Consider the following 22,722-nt stretch of genomic DNA (forward strand, 5'->3'; position numbering starts at 1 on the left):
GATACAAAATCAATGCTCAGAAATCAGTTGCATTTCTATACACGAACAATGAGACTTAAGAAAGAGAAATTAGGGAATCCATTCCATTTACAATAGCACCAAAAATCATACGTTATCTCGGAATTAACTTAACCAGAGACATAAAGGATCTATATTCTAGAAACTACAAATCACTCTTGAAAGACATTGAAGAAGACACAAAAAGATGGAAAAATATTCCATGCTCATGGATCGGAAGAATAGTTAAAATGTCTATGCTACCCAGAGTAATCTACACTTTCAATGCCATCCCAATCAAAATACCAATGACATTTTTCAAAGAACTGGAACAAGTAGTCCAGTAATGTGGCGGGATACAAAATCAATGCTCAGAAATCAGTTGCATTTCTATACACGAATAATGAGACTGAAGAAACAGAAATTAGGGAATCCATCCCATTTACAATAGCACCAAAAACCATACGTTACCTTGGAATTAACTTAACCAGAGACGTAAAGGATCTATATTCTAGAAACTACAAATCACTCTTGAAAGATATTGAAGAAAACACATAAACTCCAAATGGATGAAAGACCTTGATGTGAGACAGGAATCCATCAAAATCCTAGAGGAGAACATAGGCTGCAACCTTTTTGACAACGCCACAGCAACTTTTTTCATGACACATCTCCAAAGGCAAGAGAAACAAAAGATAAAATGAACTTGTGGGGCTTCATCAAGATAAAAAGCTTCTGCACAGCCAAGGACACAGTCAAAAAAACTAAGAGGCAGCCCACTAAATGAGAGAAGATATCTGCAAATGACACTACAGATAAAAGACTGTTATCCAAGATCTACAAAGAACTTCTCAAACTCAATACACGAGAAACAAATAATCAAATCAAAAAATGGGCAGAAGATATGAACAGACACTTTTCCAATGAAGACATACAAATGGCTAACAGACACATGAAAAAATGTTCAAAATCATTAGCCATCAGGGAAATTCAAATCAAAACCACACTGAGATATCACCTTACACCAGTTAGAATGGCAAAAATTGACAAGGCAGGAAACAACAAATGTTGGAGAGGATGTGCAGAAAGGGGATCCCTCCTACATTGTTGGGGGGAATGCAAGTTGGTGCAGCCACTCTGGAAAACAGCGTGGAGGGCCCTTAAAAAGGTACAAATTGAGCTACCCTATGATCCAGCCATTGCACTACTGGGTATTTACCCCAAAGATACAGACGTAGTGAAGAGAAGGGCCATATGCACCCCAATGTTCATAGCAGCAGTGTCCACAATAGCTAAATCGTGGAAGGAGCCGAGATGCCCTTCAACAGATGCCTGGATTAAGAAGTTGTGGTCCATATATACAATGGAATATTACTCAGCTATCAGAAAGAACGAGTTCTCAACATTTGCTGCAACACAGATGGGACTGCTGGAGATAATGCTAAGCGAAATAAGTCAAGCAGAGAAAGACAATTATCATATGGTTTCACTCATTTGTGGAACATAAGAAATAGCAGGAAGATCAGTAGGAGAAGGAAGGGAAGAATGAAGGGGGGCTAAACAGAAAGGGGAATGAACCATGAGAGACTATGGACTCTGGGAAACAAACTGAGGGCTTCAGAGGGGAGGGGAGTGGGGGAATGGGATAGGCTGGTGATGGGTAGTAAGGAGGGCACGTATTGCATGGTGCACTGGATGTTATACGCAACTAACGAATCACAGAACTTTACATCAAAAACTAGGGATGTACTGTATGGTGATTAACATAATAAAAAAAATTCTTTAAAAAAACATATGCCCATTTTTAAAACTTTTGATAATCATTGCTGAATTAACCTCCAGACATACTGTACCAATGTAAGCGCTCACCACTAGTCTATTATGTATCTTATTTCTCTACATCCTCTTCTCCCCTACGTATTATCATTCTTTTTATGTTTTTCCAAACCTGATATATAAAATAAATATTTTAATTTGGAGTCTGTTGATTACTAGTGAATTGGAACTCACTAGTGAATAAGAACTCTGGAAATTCAGGCCATCCTCAATCCAGCTCTGTCTCCCTGTTACTTTGCAAACTACCTTTAACGTTTTGCTGTTGCTTTTCTGGAAAAAGTAGGATTGGTGTCTTAAGACATTTTGATACTAGACTGGCCCCTGTGAATGTGTTTATTCTGCTTAGAGAAGATTCACAGCCTCTATCTTTTTTTTTTTTTTAATAGTCCTGCCACATGTTTAGTGATAAACCAGCTTTTGGTCTCAACATTTTGATTTCTAGCAAAATCTGAATATAGTATTGGTCTCTATATATGTTGAGTTGCCATGAAGCCTGGTGTATAGTTACAATTTGCCCCCAAAGAATTAATTAATTTTATTGGAAAGTAAATATTTACTATCAGAGTCTGGGTAAGGCAGAGGATAATTGTAATTCTTCTATGGAAATATAATTCCTAGGATAATAGCTTCAAGGGCTGAACTATTCACAGAAAAGACCAGTGTGGTACTCATGGGAAATTTCATGTCACTGAGTTTACAGAATGAAGTGGAGTTTAAAGGAAAGAACTTCAAGAAAGAAGCAATTTTCTTTATTCTCACCTTGATTCTTCAAATTCACAGTGTTGATGCATTCCTCTTTCTCTTCCTTACATGGAATCTTGGGCTGGCTAACGGTAAGAAAACCTGTTTCACAATATATTAGCATACTATTTTGGTCGATTGCTAATACAGCCCCTTGCTTTAAGATGTGGGGATACTTGGCACCTATTAGACTGTCCTCAGTCTGTGATCCTCTGAAGAAACACTGAGACTGAAAGCATTTCATTTTAATATGTTACATGGGATTGGGAGAAAAAAGTATTTTCAGCACGATCAAGGAAATATGAGCCCTGTGATTCTGTTACTGGTAAGTTTCCATAGGCGTGGTTTGAAAACCTCATTTACCCTATGTTATAGGAGGAATGGGGATACAAATAAAATACAACCTCTGCTCTGGGTGAGTTTGCAATTCAGTTGGAGAGACAGGCCATGCATAGAGGACATATTTGGAGGGCAATTCTGTGGGAGCTGGCTAAGTTTCTGTCATGATTGATTCTGGCAGATGCAATCCTGCTAAAACCCCTATTGCTGGGACTTGTTTTTGGCCTTCTCCTGTCACTTGGGGCAGTCAAATATGGCAGTGGGTTCTAAACAAGGCCAAATAAGTCTCAGAAATCTTCGACGGCTACACTAATTAGAATGAGAAAACTATTATTTTCTAGGAGACATCAAACGGGAAACCTGATGTTCACCCACCTTTGCAGAAATGCCATAATTTCCGACAAGAAGGCACCTTCAGTAACCTGCTAAAATGCACGTCTTTCCTAAAGGTCACTTCATAATCATTCCTCCAGTTTGCCATGTAGTCCCAGCTTGCTAGCGAGAGAATGATTCTTCAAAATGTACAAGCACAGTGCCTTTGAAGACATCGTTGTGTAGTGAAAAATGGCTGCCTTTGGAATAAGACAGACTTGATTTTATGCTTCCTGTCCGCCTCTTACTAATTAGGCAAGTTTGTATAGTGGTTAAGAGGAAAGAGCCTAGAGAAAAGCAGCCTGATTTCAAACTTCAGCTTTGTCACTAGTTAGATGACCTTGAGCAAGTTACTAAACTTTTTGTGCCTCGGTTAGTTTATCTGTAAAGTGTGAATAACAGTAGCTCCTACTTCATATGTAGTTATTCGAAGTAAATGAGTTTACATATACAAAACATCTAGGAGAATGTCTAGTACAAAGTAAGAGCTATGTATGATTAGGCCACGTTGATGATGATGATGATGGTGGTGGTGGTGGGACCAGAGATAATTTATATCTCAGAGCTACAGATCCCTAATCTGTAAAACTAGAGATAATGCTATCTATTTTCCAGGATTACTACAGTATGTAAGAAATAAGTATATGAAGGATTTGATATTTGGTATCAGTTAAATAAATACATTGCTCACCATTCTACGCCAGCCATTCTTTCCTTTGTCTATAGAAGAATGGGAATGGTAGGGGTGCCTGGGTGGCTCAGCTGTTAAGTGTCTGCCTTCGGCTCAGGTCATGATCCCGGGGTCCTGGGATCGAGCCCTGCATCGGGCTCCCTGCTCAGCAGGAAGCCTGCTTCTCCCTTCTCCCTCTCATACTCCCCTTGCTTGTGTTCCCTCTCGCTGTCTCTCTGTCAAATAAATAAATAAAATATAAAAAAGAAGAAGAAGAAGAAGAAGAAGAAGAAGAAGAAGAAGAAGAAGAAGAAGAATGGGGATGGTTGATTCAGGAATTGAGAGCCTGGATTATTTGCTTTTCTTTCAACATCACTGAACCCACAGGCATAAATATGGTCTTTAAGCACCTGTACTAGGCTAACTTGATTCTTGACATATCCAGCAAAGTTTTTTTTTTTAAAGATTTTATTTATCTTGAGAGAGAGAGAGAAAGCATGAGCTGGGGGAGGGGCAGAGGGAGAGGGAGAGAGAATCTCAAGCAGACTGCACGCTGAGCACAGAGCCTGATGTGGGGCAGGATCCCATGACCTGAACGAAAATCAAGAACCAGATGCTTAACCGACTGAGACACCCAGGAGCTCCAATCCAGAAAAGTATTTATGCTACCTCAGTCTCGAGTTCTGTTTGATAATGTAACATTCACTGAAGATATTTCAAAACCATTATAACCGATGGAGCAATTTGGGATGTATCACAAATACTGAGTCACTCCTCTTATCTAGGGAAGGGTGTATTCCTTAGAAAGGCTATCAAATGGAACCACACCACCAAACTGAGGGACAGAAACTTCTCGTGATTCATTATCCTGCAAGTTAGCACCACTGCAAATTTTTTTTAGCATTCAATAAATATTCACTGAACTTCGATATGTCTATCACTTTGGAAACATATTGTCTATGTTTCTTTTTCAAAGAAAGATTTGTTTGTTTACCTAGCTGCTAGAAGTGCACTCAGTCCTCTCAGGAACTAACCAAGGTTATACCTAGTTAGGGGAAGCCCGTATAATGACGTTTTGAGGTAGAGTTATGAAAGTCTAGCAATTTTAGCCAAGTGAGGGCCATTCTAGGTATAGAGCTCCTTGGGGGGTTGGCTGAGGTTACTGGGCCTACACCGTAGCTCAAATTTGCCCTCTGATCAGTTCAGATTTTGGAGGGGTTTGAAAGCTGAGCAATGTTTTTTGGACTGGATAAAGTATACATTTCTATAACCTTTTACAAACTACCATTTGCAAGACATGTCTTTTTCTCCCTCAGTTGTTCAAGTTGGTTTTCTCTGACCCATCTACTCTTTTATTTCTGCCTTCTGGTTACTTTTGGGAGAGGTTCAAGAATATCCTCTCTGACTTCCAAAGAAAGGAAAGCTAGTCAATTCAATCTAGGTTCCAAATCATTATCCTGAGTATCATGAGATACTGAAAAGTTACCAAATCATGTTGATCCTCTTATTCAACTATCTGAGATACACACATGGACAATGAAATAGTGGACTGATATTTAGGGCTCAGAATTGAGACTCTTTATTTTATGTATTATCCATTCTGAGTCTAAAAAACTTTGATTAGAAACATTCTTTAAATCACTGGTTGTCAACCAGGAGTGACATTTCCCCAACATCCCTTCCTCCACTGCCAAGGGGATATTTAGCATATTGTAGAGGCATGATTTGGTTGTTACAACTGGAGAGAGTCCTACTGACATCTAGCGGGTAGAGGCCAGGGACAATGCTAAACATCCTATAACACATAAGACAGCCCCCCACAACAATCATCGGGCCAAAAATTTCAATAGTGCTAAAGTTGAGAGTTAAGATGGCGGAGGAGTAGCGGACCCCTTTTTCGCGGGTCCCTTGAGTCGAGCTGGATAGGTACCAGACCATCCTGAACATTCACGGAATCAGCCTGAGATGCAGGAAGATACATCTGGATCTCTACAAAAGAACGTCTCCAGCGCTGAGTATTGAGGTATGAAGCGGGGAGCCGTGAAACCGCACACAGATATCGGAAGATAAATGGGAGGGGGAGGGAGCCTCCGCATTCGGGCGCCGGAAAGCAGTAGACACCTGCACGGGGGAGCAGGCGGACTCTCGGACCAGCACCTGCGAGAGGGAAGACTGAGACTGTGAGCCGGGGGAACGTGTGCAGACTGAAAACAGGACCTCCAGTGTGCTCACTAGAACCAGACTGAGACCGGGAGCTCCGGGAGTGCGCGGGGGCGGCTGGGGGCTGGCGGTATTAGAAACACAAAGGACAGAGAGGAGCCGGCCCTGGAAGTGAGGGCTGGGACGCCGGGTGTGGGGCGCACATCCTGGGACGCTGCAGGGTTGAGCAGCACCAACAGTAACAGAGTTAAAGTGGCCAGATCATCAGTGGAGAATGGTCCGTGATCCCTCTGTTCTGAGACAGAGGCTGAGATTTGGCCACTGCTGCTCTGACTCTCAGAAGAGGCACAGCAAACCACCAGGGAAAGCCACCAGAGAACAAAAGCCTGGAAAGACCAGGTCACAGGGTGCCCATCCCCATTCCCCTCTCAGGGGACGCGGAGACTCTACCCAAGCAGGGTTGCCTGAGTATCGGCACGGCAGGCCCCTCCCCCAGAAGGCAGGCTGAAAAATCAAGAAGCCCACATCCCTAAGATCCCTATAAAACAAGGGCACATGGCCTGGGTCCTGGTCAATAATTTGGGCTCTGAACAAACGCGCAACCTCTCCTCATCAGAATGATGAGAGAGAGAAGTCACCCCCAGCAAAGAAAAGACAGTGAGTCTGTGGCCTCTGCCACAGAACTAATGGCTATGGATATACCCAAATTATCAGAAATGGAACTCAGAGTAACAATGCTCAAGATGATGTGTAGACTTGAAAAAAGTATTAATGAAAATGTTAATGAGAATATAGAATCTCTAAGGGTGGAAATGAGAGCAAATCTGGCAGAAATTAAAAATTCTATGAGCCAAATGCAGTCAAAACTAGAGGCTCTGACGGCCAGGGTGAATGAGGCAGAAGAACAAATCGGCGATTGGAGGATGTATTAGTAGAAGAGAAAGCTAAAATAGAATCTGGACTTAAAAAAATCCACGCTCAAGAATGAAGGTTATGGGAGATTACTGACTCAATGAAATGTTCCAATGTCAGAATCATCAGCATCCCCGAGGGGGTGGAGAAAAACAGAGGTCTAGAAGAGATATTTGAACAAATTGTAGCTGAAAACTTCCCTAATCTCGCAAGGGAAACAAACATTCGTGTACAAGAGGCAGAGAGGACCCCTCCCAAGCTCAACCACGACAAACCTATGCCATGTCACGTCATAGTGCAGTTCGCAAATATTAGATCCAAGGATGCAGTATTGAAAGCGGCCAGGGCAAAGAAATTTCCCACGTACCAAGGAAAACGTATCAGAATTACGTCAGATCTCTAAACACAGACCTGGAATGAGAGAAGGGGGGGGGCATTTTTAAAGCTCTTTCAGAGAAAAACATGCAGCCAAGGGTCCTCCATCCAGCAAGGCTGTCATTCAGAATGGATGGAGAAATAAAGAAGTTCCAGAATCGCCAGTCATTGACCAATTTCATAACCATGAAACCAGCCCTACAGGAGATATTAAGGGGGGTTCTATAAGAGTAAAAAGGCCCCAAGAGTGATACAGAACAGAAAGTCACAATCGATAGAAACAAAGACTCTACTGGCAACATGGCATCATTAAAATCTTATCTCTCAATAATCAGTCTCAATGTAAATGGCCTAAATGACCCCATAAAACACCACAGGGTTGCAGATTGGATAAAAAGACATGACCCATCCATTTGCTGTCTACAAGAGACTCATTTTGAACCTAAAGATACATTCAGACTGAAAGTAAATGGATGGAATACCATCTTTCACACCAATGGACCTCAAAAGAAAGCTGGGGTAGCAATTCTCAAATCAGACAGATTGGATTTTAAACTAAAGACTACAGTTAGAGACACAGAAGGGCACTATAGTATTCTTAAAGGATGTATCCAACAAGTGGATATGACAATTATAAATATATATGCCCCCAACAGGGGGGCAGCAACATACGCAAGCCAACTCTTAACCAGAATAAAGAGACATGTAGATAAAAATACACTAATAGTAGGAAAACTCAACACTCCACTATCAGCAATAGACAGAGGACCGGAGCAGAAAACCAACAAAGAAACAAGAGCTTTGAATGCCATATTCGACGAGTTGGAGCTCATAGATATATATAGAACACTACACCCCAGAACCAAAGAATACTCATTCTATTCTAATGCCCATGGAACATTCTCAAAAATAGACCATGTTCTGGGACACAAAACAGGTCTCAACCGATACCAAAAGACTGAAGTTATCCCCTGCATATTCTCAACCACAACGCTCTGAAATTGGAACTCAACCACAAGGAAAAATTTGAAAGAAACTCAAACACTTGGAGACGGAGAACCATCCTGCTCAGGAATGACTCGATAATCCAGGAAATCAAAAATCATTTTAAACAATTTATGGAGACCAACGAGAATGAAAACACAATGGTCCAAAACCTATGGGATACTGCAAAGGCAGTCCTAAGGGGGAAATACATAGCCATCCAAGCCTCACTCAAAAGAATAGAAAAATCTAAAATGCACTTTTAATATTCTCACCTCAAGAAGCTGGAACAGCAATAGAGGGACAGGCCTAATCCACTCACGAGGAAGCAGTTGACCAAGATTAGAGCAGAAATCAATGAATTAGAAACCAAAAGTACAGTAGAGCAGATCAACAGGACTAGAAGCTGGTTCGTTGAGAGAATCAATAAAATTGACAAACCGCTGGCAAGACTTATCCAAAAGAATAGAGAAAGGATCCAAATTAATAAAATTATGAATGAAAAAGGAGAGGTCACAACCAACACCAATGAAATTGCAAGGATTATTAGAAACTTTTATCAATAGCTATATGCCAATAAATTAAGCAATCTGGAAGAGATGGAGGACTTCCTGGCAACCTATAAACTACCAAGACTGAAACAGGAAGAAATTGATTTTTTAAACAGGCCAATTAATTATGAAGAGATTGAAACAGTGATAAACAACCTTCCAAAAAACAAAACTCCAGGCCCGGATGGTTTTCCTGGGGAATTCTACCAAACATTCAAAGAAGAAATAATACCTATTCTCCTAAAGCTATTTCAAAAAATAGAAACAGAAGGAAAGCTACCAAACTCATTTTATGAGGCCAATATTACCTTGATCCCCAAACCAGGCAAAGAGCCCATCAAAAAGGAGAATTACAGACCGATTTCCCTAATGAATATGGATGCCAAAATCCTCAACAAGATCCTGGCTAATAGAATCCAACAGTACATTAAAAGGATTATCCATCATGACCAAGTGGGATTCATACCTGGGATGCAAGCGTGGTTCAACATTCACAAATCAATCAGCGTGATACATCGTATCAACAAGAAAGGACTCAGGAACCATATGATCCTCTCAACTGATGCAGAAAAAGCATTTGACAAAATACAGCATCCTTTCCTGATTAAAACCCATCAGAGTGTAGGAATAGAGGGTAAATTTCTCAATCTCATAAAAGCCATCTATGAAAAGCCTACAGCAATTATCATTCTCAATGGGGAAAAGCTGGAAGCCTTTCCCTTAAGATCAGGAGTACGACAAGGATGCCCACTCTCGCCACTATTATTCAACATAGTACTAGAAGTCCTTGCAACAGCAATCAGACAACAAAAACTGATAAAAGGTATCCAAATTGAGAAAAGAAGAAGTCAAACTGTCTCTCTTCGCATATGACATGATACTCTATATGGAAAACCCAAAAGAATCCATGCCCAAACTATTAGAAGTTATAGAGCAATTCAGTAATGTGGTGGGATACAAAATCAATGCTCAGAAGTCAGTTGCATTTCTATACACGAATAATGAGACTGAAGAAAGAGAAATTAGGGAATCCATCCCATTTACAATAGCACCAAAAACCATACATTACCTTGGAATTAACTTAACCCGAGACGTAAAGGACCTATATTCTAGAAACTATAAATCACTCTTGAAAGACATTGAGGAAGACACAAAAAGATGGAAAAATATTCCATGCTCATGGATCGGAAGAATTAACATAGTCAAAATGTCCATGCTACCCAGAGCAATCTACACTTTCAGTGCTATCCTGATCAAAATACCAATGACATTTTTCAAAGAGCTGGAACAAATAGTCCTTAAATTTGTATGGAACCAGAAAAGGCCCCGAATCGCCAAGGAACTGGTGAGAAGGAAAAACAAAGCTGGGGGCATCACAATGCCGGATTTCGAGCTGTACTACAAAGCTGTGATCACAAAGACAGCATGGTACTGGCACAAAAACAGACACACAGACCAATGGAACAGAATAGAGAGCCCAGAAATGGACCCTCGGCTCTTTGGGCAACTAATCTTTGACAAAGCAGGAAAAAACATCCGGTGGAAAAAAGACAGTCTCTTCAATAAATGGTGCTGGGAAAATTGGACAGCTACATGCAAAAGAATGAAACTTGACCACTCTCTCACACCGTACACAAAGATAAACTCCAAATGGATGAGAGACCTCAATGTGAGACAGGAATCCATCAAAATCCTAGAGGAGAACATAGACAGCAACCTCTATGACATCGGCCACAGCAACCTTTTTCATGACACATCTCCAAAGGCGAGAGAACCAAAAGAAAAAATGAACTTGTGGGACTTCATCAAGATAAAAAGCTTCTGCACAGCCAAGGAAACAGTCAAAAAAATTAAGAGGCAGCCCACTAAATGAGAGAAGATATCTGCCAATGACACTACAGATAAAAGACTGGTATCCAAGATCTACAAAGAACTTCTCAAACTCAATACACGAGAAACAAATAATCAAATCAAAAAATGGGCAGAAGATATGAACAGACACTTTTCCAATGAAGACATACAAATGGCTGACAGACACATGAAAAAATGTTCAAAATCATTAGCCATCAAGGAAATTGAAATCAAAACCACACTGAGATACCACCTTACACCAGTTAGAATGGCAAAAATAGACAAGGCAAGAAACAACAATTGTTGGAGAGGATGTGGAGAAAGGGGATCCCTCCTACATTGTTGGTGGGAATGCAAGTTGGTACAGCCACTCTGGAAAACAGTGTGGAGGTCCCTTAAAAAGTTAAAAATTGAGCTACCCTATGACCCAGCCATTGCACTACTGGGTATTTACCCCAAAGATACAGACGTAGTGAAGAGAAGGGCCATATGCACCCCAATGTTCATAGCAGCATTGTCCACAATAGCCAAAGCGTGGAAGGAACCGAGATGCCCTTCAACGGATGACTGGATTAAGAAGTTGTGGTCCATATATACAATGGAATATTACTCAGCTATCAGAAAGAACGAATTCTCAACATTTGTTGCAACATGGATGGCAGTGGAGGAGATAATGCTAAGTGAAATAAGTCAAGCAGAGAAAGAGAATTATCATATGATTTCTCTCATCTATGGAACATAAGAACTAAGAAGATCGGTAGGGGAAGAAAGGGATAAAGAAAGGGGGGGTAATCAGAAGGGGGAATGAAGCATGAGAGACTATGGACTCTGAGAAACAAACTGAGGGCCTCAGAGGGGAGGGGGTGGGGGAATGGGATAGACCGGTGATGGGTAGTAAGGAGGGCACATATTGCATGGTGCACTGGGTGTTATAGGCAACTAATGAATAATCAAACTTTACATCGGAAGCCGGGGATGTACTTTATGGTGACTAACATAATGTAATAAAAAAACATTAAAATAAAAAAAAAATAGTGCTAAAGTTGAGAAACCCTGCTTTAGTCCACTTCTCTCCTCACCTTACATAAATGCTCATATCCGGAGGCTTGAAACTGTACTTTCATTCATTTCCAAATGATAGTAGCCATTTAGTATTTCCATGACCTTACCTGGAACAGTTTTCAGAAAAAGTTCCAGGCTTTTCTGTTGAATATAGCAGACAATGGCCATATAGGATACACTTGAAATATGGTTGATCCAAACTGATATGTGCTATAAGTATAAAATACTCACCAGATTTTAAAAACTTACTATTAAAAAATTGTAAGATATAGCAATAGTAACTTTTAAATGCTTATTGCATATTAAAATTAAAATATTTGAGTACCTTGGGTTAAATGAAATATGTTACTAAATCTATCTTATCAGGGTGCCTGGGTGGCTCAGTCAGTTGAGTGTCCGACTCTTGGTTTCAGCTCAGGTCATGAATTTATGGATTGTGAGATCGAGTCCTGCATTGGGCTCCACTCTTAGCGGGGATTCTCTCCCAATGCTCCTCCCCCCATTTGCTCCTTCTCTCTAAAATAAATAAAGATTTTTAAAAATTTTATCTTATCTGTTTTCACTTTTTAAGTGTGTCTACTCAAAAAATGTAAAATGACATATACAGCTTGTACTGTATTTCCACTGGACAGTGTTGATCTATATGGTTGCTCATCTTTATCAATTTCCATATGGTCTCCTAAGAGATCCAGTTCCTACTGCCAATCAATCAGCGGACCTAGGTTCTACTGGGAATCCTATTCTGTTCAATCCCCTGGAGCAGCTGTTTCAAAAACTCAGCATACTGATTACCTAAAGAATATGACACACTTATGTAACTTTTCTTTTCTATCCACAATTGTCCCCATCCTATGCTAGTCATCAGAACAGACTCCCAGTGTCTCAATGATGAACTGCTGCTTCCAAAGTATTCTTCTTACAAACCATAAAAAATTGCCTGTAGGAGTTTTTCTATGAAGAAAGCTGTGATTCTACCTTGGCGGGAGAAGCATAAAACCCGGGACGTTGATAGTGACAGAAGGCCGTGATTGAAGAGACATAAGGAAATACGAAGATGAATGAGGAAAAGAGCAAAAAAACTAAAGTCTTTCTAAAGAGAGGACTTCAAGGTGATGACCTTCTCACTTTTCTCTGAGATAAGAGACGCTTGGCTTGGTGAAATGGAAGCAACACTGGACTGAGAGATGCTTGAATTCTAGTGGTGTGGCTGCCACGAACGAACTGTGGGAACTTGGGTGAACCACCTAACTTCGCTGAGCATCAAATTAATATATCTGTAAAATGAGGGGAAAAGCCTCAAAGACTGTTGCTCAGATCATATGAGAAAGTGTATGTAAAATTCTTTTGAAATGTAAAGTTATATAAACAAATAAGGGTTATTATGAGACTACCTCTTCTAAATGCCTTGAATATACAGAGTGTATTTGAAAATATGTATGTCAAAGGTAATAAAATATAAGAGTAGTTCCAAAAATTTAGGACTGATGTCATCCTGAAGTTGTATGTCCATAAATGAACTGACTTAAAAGCAGTTCTCTGTGTTCAACGAAACCATGGCTATAAACTGGTTGTTTTCAAAATAACTAGTTGTTTGCCTTTAATGGTATTTTGAAATGACGGAAAAACACCATTTGTGCCAAAATATTTGGCTCCCAACTATCAGCTCTAACCATGTTGACAGCGTCACAATAGTAACATTGTATTTGGAATAACTACGCTCCACGGTTGTGGTTAAAGGAGCCATGCTTTTACCCTCAAAATATTTCAAGGCAAAAAGGAATCTTTGCTCAACAGTTGAGTGTATTTATTTGTTAAAGCACAATCGTTACACAGAAAACAAACTATAGCACAGTTTAAAGACATTTAAGGATATGTATATTTAAGTAAATCTTTGAGAAGAGGTAAAGATACATTGCCATTTAAACTATCCTTAGAGTTAAAAATAAGCTCATTTTCAGTATTTAAACTCAATGTAAAATTTCTCAGACTATATATGAAGCAGTGATAATAACTGAATATTAAGTCATCACATTGGACTTTTATATTATTTTAGTGGTGACTTACCTCTCTCACAAACAAAAGACTTATTTTATCTCTTTGGTTATCTACTTCCCTAAATTGAGAAGACATACTTTTATCTCTGAGCCTTCTGCTATTACCTTTTTTTTTTTTTTTAAGGTTTACTTACTTATTTTAGAGAGAGAGAGCATGGGGGGTGCGGGGAGAGGGGGGCAGAGGGAGAGGTAGAGAATCTCAAGGAGACTCCCTGCCAAGTGGCAGGGCTCGATCTCCCGATCCAGAGATCATGACTCAGAGATAATAACCTGAGCTGAAACCAAGAGTCAGGTGCTCAACTTGACTGAGCCTCCCAGGCACCCCTGCCATTACCTTTTTGACTCACTCAAGATTGCCTACAGTTTCCCTTGAAGGTAAAAATGGACTTTACCATGTAGGACTTATAAGTGGATGACAAATATCTGTGCAATGAATGAGTGAATCTGCAACTACTTTGTTATTATTTCTTTCCCTTTGCTTTGCTTCTAAAATTTTTTTCATAGGTTTTGAGTTCTCTTTCTCTGGGGCTCTACTTTTCCCATTCCTGTGCCTTGGTGGCATAAAGAAGAGATTGGTGGGGCACCTGGGTGGCTCAGTTGGTTAAGCGTCTGCCTTCGGATCAGGTCATGATCTCGGGGTCCTGGGCTTGCACCCCACATTATAGGGCTCCATGCTCAACGGGAAGTCTGCTTCTCCCTCTCCCTCTGCCCCTCCCCCTGCTCATGCCCTCTGTCATATAAATAAACAAAATCTTTAAAAAAGAGAGAGGGATTGAAGATTATGGTCACCTGGTATATCTGTATATAAGAAGCATGAATACTTGAGAAAAACTTCTCTGTAAGCAATGATTTTCCTTGTTAATCAGTATTCTCCTGATAGGTGTTTACTAATTACATTGTATCAAATTGTTCTTAACATCTGTCACTCAGAGAGCAAAGGTACTTGATACACTGAAATCCACTGATAATTATTAAAGAATCTGCGGCTACAAATTCATGCTGTATCAGGACATCATTTAAAAACACGTTTTTTAAAAATATGTAATTTCAAACAGCTATTCTTCAATGATTGGTATTGTAAACTGGCTTAGGCTGTCATAACAAAAAATCATAGACTGGGCAGTTTAAACAACAGAAATTAATTTTCTCACAAGTCCAAGATCAGAGCACCAGTGTGGTTGTTTTCTGGTGAGGGCCCTCTTCCTGCCTTGTAGACCAGTGTTTTTTCACTGCGTCTTCACATGGCAGGAAGAAAGATCGCTCTGATGACTCTTTCTCCTTTTTTAAGGGCACTCAGCCCATCTTGAGGGTCCCAGTCATGACTTCATCTAAACCCAATCACCTCCTAAAGGTCCCCTCTCCAAATACCATCCCATGGGTTGAAGGGGGGAGGGCTAAGGTTTCAACATATGACTTGGGGGAGGGAGCCACAATTCGGTCCATAGCAGTTGGTAGAAACCAAAGCTCCCCTGATACTTTGAAATTACTGTAGAACACGCATGGCAAACCTGGTGCCGTAGAAGACAGGTTGCTTCAGCGACTCCCTGGTGCTTACAGTACAGAGTTTCAACTTCTTACTCTCAACACACAGAGCCCGAATCTGGTATCATGTTAGTCTCCTTCATAAACTCTGCCAAAAAGGTAGGGGTTTGGGGCTCCCTGCTCGGCGGGGAGTCTGCTTCTCCCTCTCCTCCTTCTACTGCTCCCCCTGCTTGTGCTCTCTGGCTCTGTTAAATAAATAAATAAATAAAATCTTAAAAAAAAAAAGGTAAGGGCTTTTCCTCGCTGGCCCCTAAATATACTGTATACTCTTTGGGTAGCCCTACGTCCATACATTTCTTAATTTATTTCCTTTGCTTAAAATGGTCTCCCTAACCCTTTCTCCTTATATAATCGTCAAGAATTCCGATACTAAATAACTGCATTGAGCAAATAGTAAGCACATAGTTGATTTTAGTTAAATACTCAGTGTGGATTATCTCCTTTAATCCTTGCAACAACCCAATGAGGCAGATACAATTATGATGCCTTTCACAGATAAGAAACCCAAGACCGAAAAATTGAAGTAACTTGTTCAAAGTCCCACCACTACACACTCCATAATGGCAAAGCTTGAATTCAAACCCAGTTTCATCCACTACAGGAACTGAGTTTTAATCCTTGTGCTATGTTTCCTGGAGTCAGCATTCTGAAAACAATTTTGTTTTCCTAATGTGATTAAAGATAGTGAATAGTTCCAAACAACAATTTCCACTTATGACGACTCAATGCCTATTCTTTTTTAAGAATTGGAAAACATTAGTTATTAACTCCGTGGAAAAACACGTATATAGGGAAACACCTGCCACAACCAAAAATTATCCAACAAACATTTCATGGCTAAATAGGCTCCTTTTTAAAAAATAGAATATCCTTGGAAGTTGATGGAAATGGCTTCTCAGACCTTCTTAAAGAAAACTGAAAGTAGCAAACATTAGCTGATTTGGAAAAAAAGAAAAAAGAAAAGAAAAAATTACATTTCCCATGATCAATTTGATATCATTTATTTTTAGGCAACACCAAGCAGATGGAAGTGAAATGTTTGCATTGTCACTGACTGCTCAGGAGTCACCTCTCTCTCATTCTCAATCAAGACACTGAATGTACAGCATGAACCCAAGTGCAAAATGGATAGAGTGTGCATGGACCTGTTTCAAGCACGATGCTATTTAAAGCCATACTACATCATCAAATGGAATGTTCTGCACCACAACAAAATACTCATTTCTACACAGGACAGACACAGACTCCTCACCAAATAACACATTTACTTAAATTAATGAATGAACATTGTGAATGCCTACTATATGCCAGTCATCACTGGGGACAAGGCAGTAAACAAGTGATTCTTATTAGAGAGCTATCGTTCTAGAGGACTAGACAAAAAGTTACGTATGTAATTAAAATTATATACATGCACCCAATTCTGTGGGTATCTTGAACAGGAGGACCTGACAGTCTGGATATTCACATTCTAAGAACTGAGAGAAGCCCAGTATGGCTAGAGCAGAAATAGCACACAGTTGAGTCAAGCATGAGTGGAACTTGCAAAGATCTATTAGTGACAGTTCCTTCAGGGAACTGTAGACCAGGTTTTGTATTTTAAGCTAAGACAAAGGGGAAGCCACTGCATTACCTCTTAAGGCACAAGAGAAAACTATTATATTCACTCCTTTTTATCTTTCATTCCATACATATTCATTGAAAATTGTTTAGGTCCTATATGCTTTATTGCAAATAAAGATTTACGACGTGGTGGTTGTCCTCAAAATGCATGCAGTCCAATTTGTAAGAAGAAAACAAGATCTTTGCCAGGTTTTTTTTTTTTTTTTAACACTTTTCACCTCAGTTTATTCATCTGTAAAATAGAACACAGCCAATTTCACAATAAACAGGAAAAAGTGAAAGTGTTGTTATACACCAAAGATTGAGCAGTTTCTTAATAACTTTGTGTACACTATTATTTTTGAATATTGGAAGAATAAGTTCACCACAGTGATATGGTGGGGGTGGTAGGGTGGGGGGTGGAATTCTAAAATGTAAGTTCCTCTGTAAAGACTTTTTTTTTTTTTAAGATTTATTTATTTATTTTAGAGAGAGCACACATGCAAGCCTGGGGAAGGGCAAAGGGAGAAGGAGAGAGAAAATCCCCAAGCAGACTCCCCACTCAGCATGGAGCCCAATGTGGGTCTCAATCTTACAACCCTGAGATCATGACCTGAGCTGAAATCAAGAGTCAGCCACTCAACCGACGGAGCCACCTAGGTGCTCTTGTAAAGCTTCTTAACACTCAAAACTGCCTTTCTGCCATCACTCTACTTACCTCTCTTCAAATCACACTGCATCACTCTTACATATCTGCATTTCCTACCACTGGGAATAACTTGAGGGTAGACTTGTATCTTACTCATCTGTCTCCAAAGTCTCTCACATGGTCTTTCACCTAGTAACGATTCAATAAATATTAATTTATTCACTGAATGAAGATCCACACACATGAATCAATTGCTAAAGAAGAGTGAATTCATACCTAAAGTGCTACACTGTAAATTTTAGACTATAAGTAACAGAGGATCAGAAAAATAAAAGTGATCACGATAAGCAGCAGTAGCTAAAGAAGGCCTTGTTGAGATGTTGGGATTCAAAATAAATGTTTAAATCGGGATGGATATTGGAGTAGATTTTCATAGGCAGAGAAAGAGAAGCATGATATCTATGTCAAGGCTTTTCAGAAGCTCATATAGATAAGTAACAAAAATTTGGAAAGTTCAGGTCAAGCTATGTTAAGAAGGATGGGGGAACATCACTTTTAGGCATCCCACAGACTGTAACTGATTTTTACATACATTTGTATCACGTAACTTTTGTTGTATAACAATCTCAAAACCTGGTGACATAGAAAGAAAAACCATGTATTTAATTCATGATTTTGCAGGTTGGGAATTTGGGCTGGGCTCATCTGGACAGTTCTTTTGATTATGTTGGCTGGGCTCATCCATACATGTGTAGTTAGCTTCTGGGAGTCGGCTGCTTGTCAACTGCAGCAATATGGGTGGATGGGTCAGGCATTTCTCATCATCCAGAAGGCTAGTTCAGGCTTCTATTACTTGGTGGCTAAGTTCCAAAAGGGGAAGGAGAGGGCAAGATTCAACATGCAAGAACTTTTCAAACCTCCACTCGCGCCATGTTTGCTGATGTTTAATTGACCACAGTTTATCATGTGGTCGATTTCAGATTTAAGAAGTGGAGAAATTGGGTGATGGGCATCAAGGAGGGCACTTGTTATAAGGAGCACTGGGTGTTATATGTAAGTGATGAATCACTAAGTTCTACTCTTGAAACCAATATTACACTATATGTTAACTAACTAGAATTTAAATAAAAATTTGAAAGAAAAAAAATAAAAATAAAAAGTGGAAAAATAGACTCTACCTTTTGGTAGAAGGAGTTGCAAAGTCACGTTGAAAAGTGACACACATGCAGGAATGGGAAGAATTATTGAGGCTCTTTTAAAACAATCTACATCAACATTATCTCTAAAATTCAAAATAACCATCAAGGTAGATACACATATTCTCATTTTAGAGAAGCTTTTTAAAAAATGAAGTTCAGAAAGTTTGAATGACTTGCAAATATTACACATTGGCAGAGCATGGGTTAGAACCCAGCTTTGTCAAGTCCAAATCTTTATTTCTACTACACGAGGCATCTTCCTGGAGAATTGTTAGTTGCCAGTTGTCGGGAGCTATCGAAGATCCTTGATTCTGATGAACACTTGGTGAAAGCTGTGTTCCACGAAGATGGCTTTGCGTGCTGGGGGGCTGGGGGAGGACGAGACTGCGGGGAGATTTCTCTGTGTGGTGGAGACCAGAACCATGCATGGGATTTCAGGCATGGCCACAGGCATCTTCTAGTAACCAGGGAACACAGCTAAATGTTCAGGACCCTGCATGCAGCTGTTTTCTACCTTCATAGCAGAAAAAGTCCTAGTATATTTCCACAGCAAATAGTTTTCTTCTTACGGCTACTTGATGGGGTCAGGTTCAGAAACTGAAGTTCATAGAGTTCTCAAGACCTTGTATTGTGGTAAAATAAAAACCACCATAAATAATAAAAACCGGCACTTCATTAAAAATAAGTTTTTATTACAGTCATCCAACCCACTCCAAAATATGCTGAATAAATGTTTATTGCACCTATTTGAAATCGAACAAAATGTCAATTTCTTTCAGTGAACAAAGGTGTCCTATCACAGAATCCACTTTTATAGGAAGAATTAAGTTTAATATCCGATTGGCCCCTGAAGACCTTGTTTCATTAATGAGCACACACTGCTTATTGCATCTCAGTACTCGGGTCTGAACAAATCATGAAATGTAAATATCTCATAATTCCATAAAATGAATAGTTACTTCCCTAGTGGATTGAGTTTTCAAAAAGATTTGTGGAAACTAGCCATTGATCTTCATTTCCTGTTTCCTCTGCGTAGCCAACATTTCCTATTTCAGGAAATATTTTTGTTCCGAAGCATAGAACATTTTGTTGTCAGTTTCTTTCTCACCCTGGTTCTTTGAGGTAATGGCTCAGCTCCTATCACTGTCTACCACACACACTCTAATTATGAAACACATGCATAAGTCATAGAGGTTTCAGTTCATTTTATTTTCAGAGGGGCTAATCTCAGTCTCCATCCAATGTATCTCAGAGAGTTACTCAGTCAAGGGTAGAAAATGCAAAGCACTGTAAGAGTAGGATTGGAAGTTCGGCTCCCTATTCCACAGTTTCTTAACTATGTGGCCTTGAGGAAGGTGTCACTTTTTAGGGCCTTCGGTATCTATTTGTGAAATGGGGATAATAATAAAAATAATAATAATTTAAAAATAATAATACCTGAAAAGGCTAACTTGGATATCTCAGAGACAGAGACAGAGCGATCCTCTGAGTCCACTGAATCCATTAAGACCATAGGGAAAAAAAAACCAAACCCAAAAACAAAAACAAAACAAAACAAAACAAAACACCAAAGCAGTTTCCCAAGAAACAGTATTGCCGGTAATACCAAACTTGGCTTTCGGAGGGAGTGTTTCCCTGAGTAGCAAGTAATGGAGGCACTAATTTCAGAGGTGAATACACTGTAACCAGCAAATGCAACTTCTATTCTCCCTGGGGTCAGGACAGCCCAGGATTTGGAACAAATGCATTTTAAAAGGATGGTATTAGCCTTTCGGCACTTGATCTCCTATTCTGTCAGCTGCAGAAACAATCGATGATAGGAAGACGCTCATAGCTGGGATTCCTAAGACCTGGCTTCTAGCCCTATTTCTCTACTTCCTGCTTCGATGATCTTGGGTGAACTTCTTCCTTCTCTGAGGCTCAGTTTTATCATCTCTAAAGTTAGAAGACAAAATTGTACCGTCTGAGTATACTTTATTAAGCAGCGTGTTGCCTGCCATTGCAAAAGAATTGGTAGGCTAATTGCACCTTTTCAAGCTAAGTTAGTTCCAAGCTCTCCCTTCTGGGATGTTACATGATCCATATGCAGTTCCGATTATTCTAGCGTCAGCTCTCAGTAGAACTGTGAAGTGGGGGGTTTCTAAGTATTGTCATTTTCACCCTCTCTTTAAATGTCCTCCACAAACTACACAGCTCCACTTCTGGTTTACTTCAGCTGTCATTTCCTCAAATGACATTTCCTCAACATGCAGGGATAAGATAAGCGAGCTGGTGGTAGTGACGACTCCACGCTGGATGAAAAGTGAACTACAATAAGCCCTGTCCTTAATCCCAAATGCGGATGACAAATTGTCGGGCAGAAAATGGATATGAAAATGCTAATGAATGAGTAATTAAATAGTATGCATCTTTATTATGGTCTCGAGAGCAATAAACTATTACCACTTTTACCGTCAATAATTAACCAAAATGATAAATAATTATGATGACAAAGACCATGATGATGACAATGACGATGAGTATAATGAATTGTCATGTTCAGAAAGAAAGTCCACCGGAAGTACTGGGTGTTTCAGATTCTCTGAAACTCAAATGATTTATTTCCACTATAGAAAGGTTACTAAATCCATAAAATTTTGTTAAACAGCTTTGACTGATAAAACTTGACACAGCAAGATGATGATGTGTGCCTTGGTTTAAAATGCTCATTTTTATTCTTCCTTTTACTCGTCAGCAACCAAACGGAGTCTCCTGCCTTCAGAGCATAAGACTTCTGGTAGGCTCTGAGTCTTCTAGAAAATTGATTTTCCTGGGCACATTGCTGCTAGTGCCTCATGCTGATGAATGACTCTGCTAGCGAAACACAATTTCTACTAAATCAACAAATAGTTGTTATAAAGGCTCTAAGTCTTACTCTATTCCTACAACAAAAGCTTCCATCTCCTGCTCATTAATCCTTGTACGTGAGCTTCAAACGATGGGGCAAATTCCAATAAACCCTCTTCTTTTCTTAATTCTTTTCTAGTTATTTCCTAATATTCTGAGGAGGAGACTTGATTCCAAGGAAAGAATGGTGGGATTCAATGTGGGTCAGCATATTTCGAAAGGGCTACGATCATTCAAGTGTCAGCGGAAATGTCCTCCCATTAGGTTTATGTCGTCCATCACCTTATTGAATTATATCTGATGAAGGAAGGGAGGGAAGAAATGGGGAAGGGAAGGAGCAAGGAAGAAAAGGGGAAAAAGGGGGAGGATTACCACTCAGGGGGCACACCTCGTGATTGTTGGGTTTGGAGCTGCATAACGAACGATGAGTCATTCTTGCAGGATCCAGAGGAGGAAAGTGTTTCTTTGTACTCTTCTCTCGGTTGTGATCATACCAATGTTTCACTGATTTGAGGTTATATTACAGGAGACTCATCATAATTATTATTACATTATTATAACCAGTCCTAAGAATTAAGCTTGGGTGTGTCTACTCAATATTTACTCCCAGCATTTTTTCAGCAGTCAACCTGGTATTTCCCACTCCTGCACTACTACTTTTGTGTAGGCAAGAAATTCTACGGAGTGTGAGGGCTCTGCAGAGAGCCTTCTGTTAACAATGGTGTAACACTATCCTGGCAGGCTTCGGGTCTCAATTCGCAATACATTTATCATCTTTCTCCACGGGGTGCTAGCTACGACAGCATTACTATCTCCATTCATTAGGACCATGAACTATTACATTCTTGTTTTGTTTTGTTTTGCTTTGTTTTTTTAGGTAAGCTCTCTGCCCAATGTGGGGCTCGAACTCATGACCCTGAGATCAAGAACCGCATGCTCT

Source organism: Ursus americanus, chromosome X, assembly GCF_024610735.1.
Source record: "Ursus americanus isolate L20-20 chromosome X, mUrsAme1.1.p, whole genome shotgun sequence".
Taxonomy (NCBI): Eukaryota; Metazoa; Chordata; class Mammalia; order Carnivora; family Ursidae; genus Ursus; species Ursus americanus.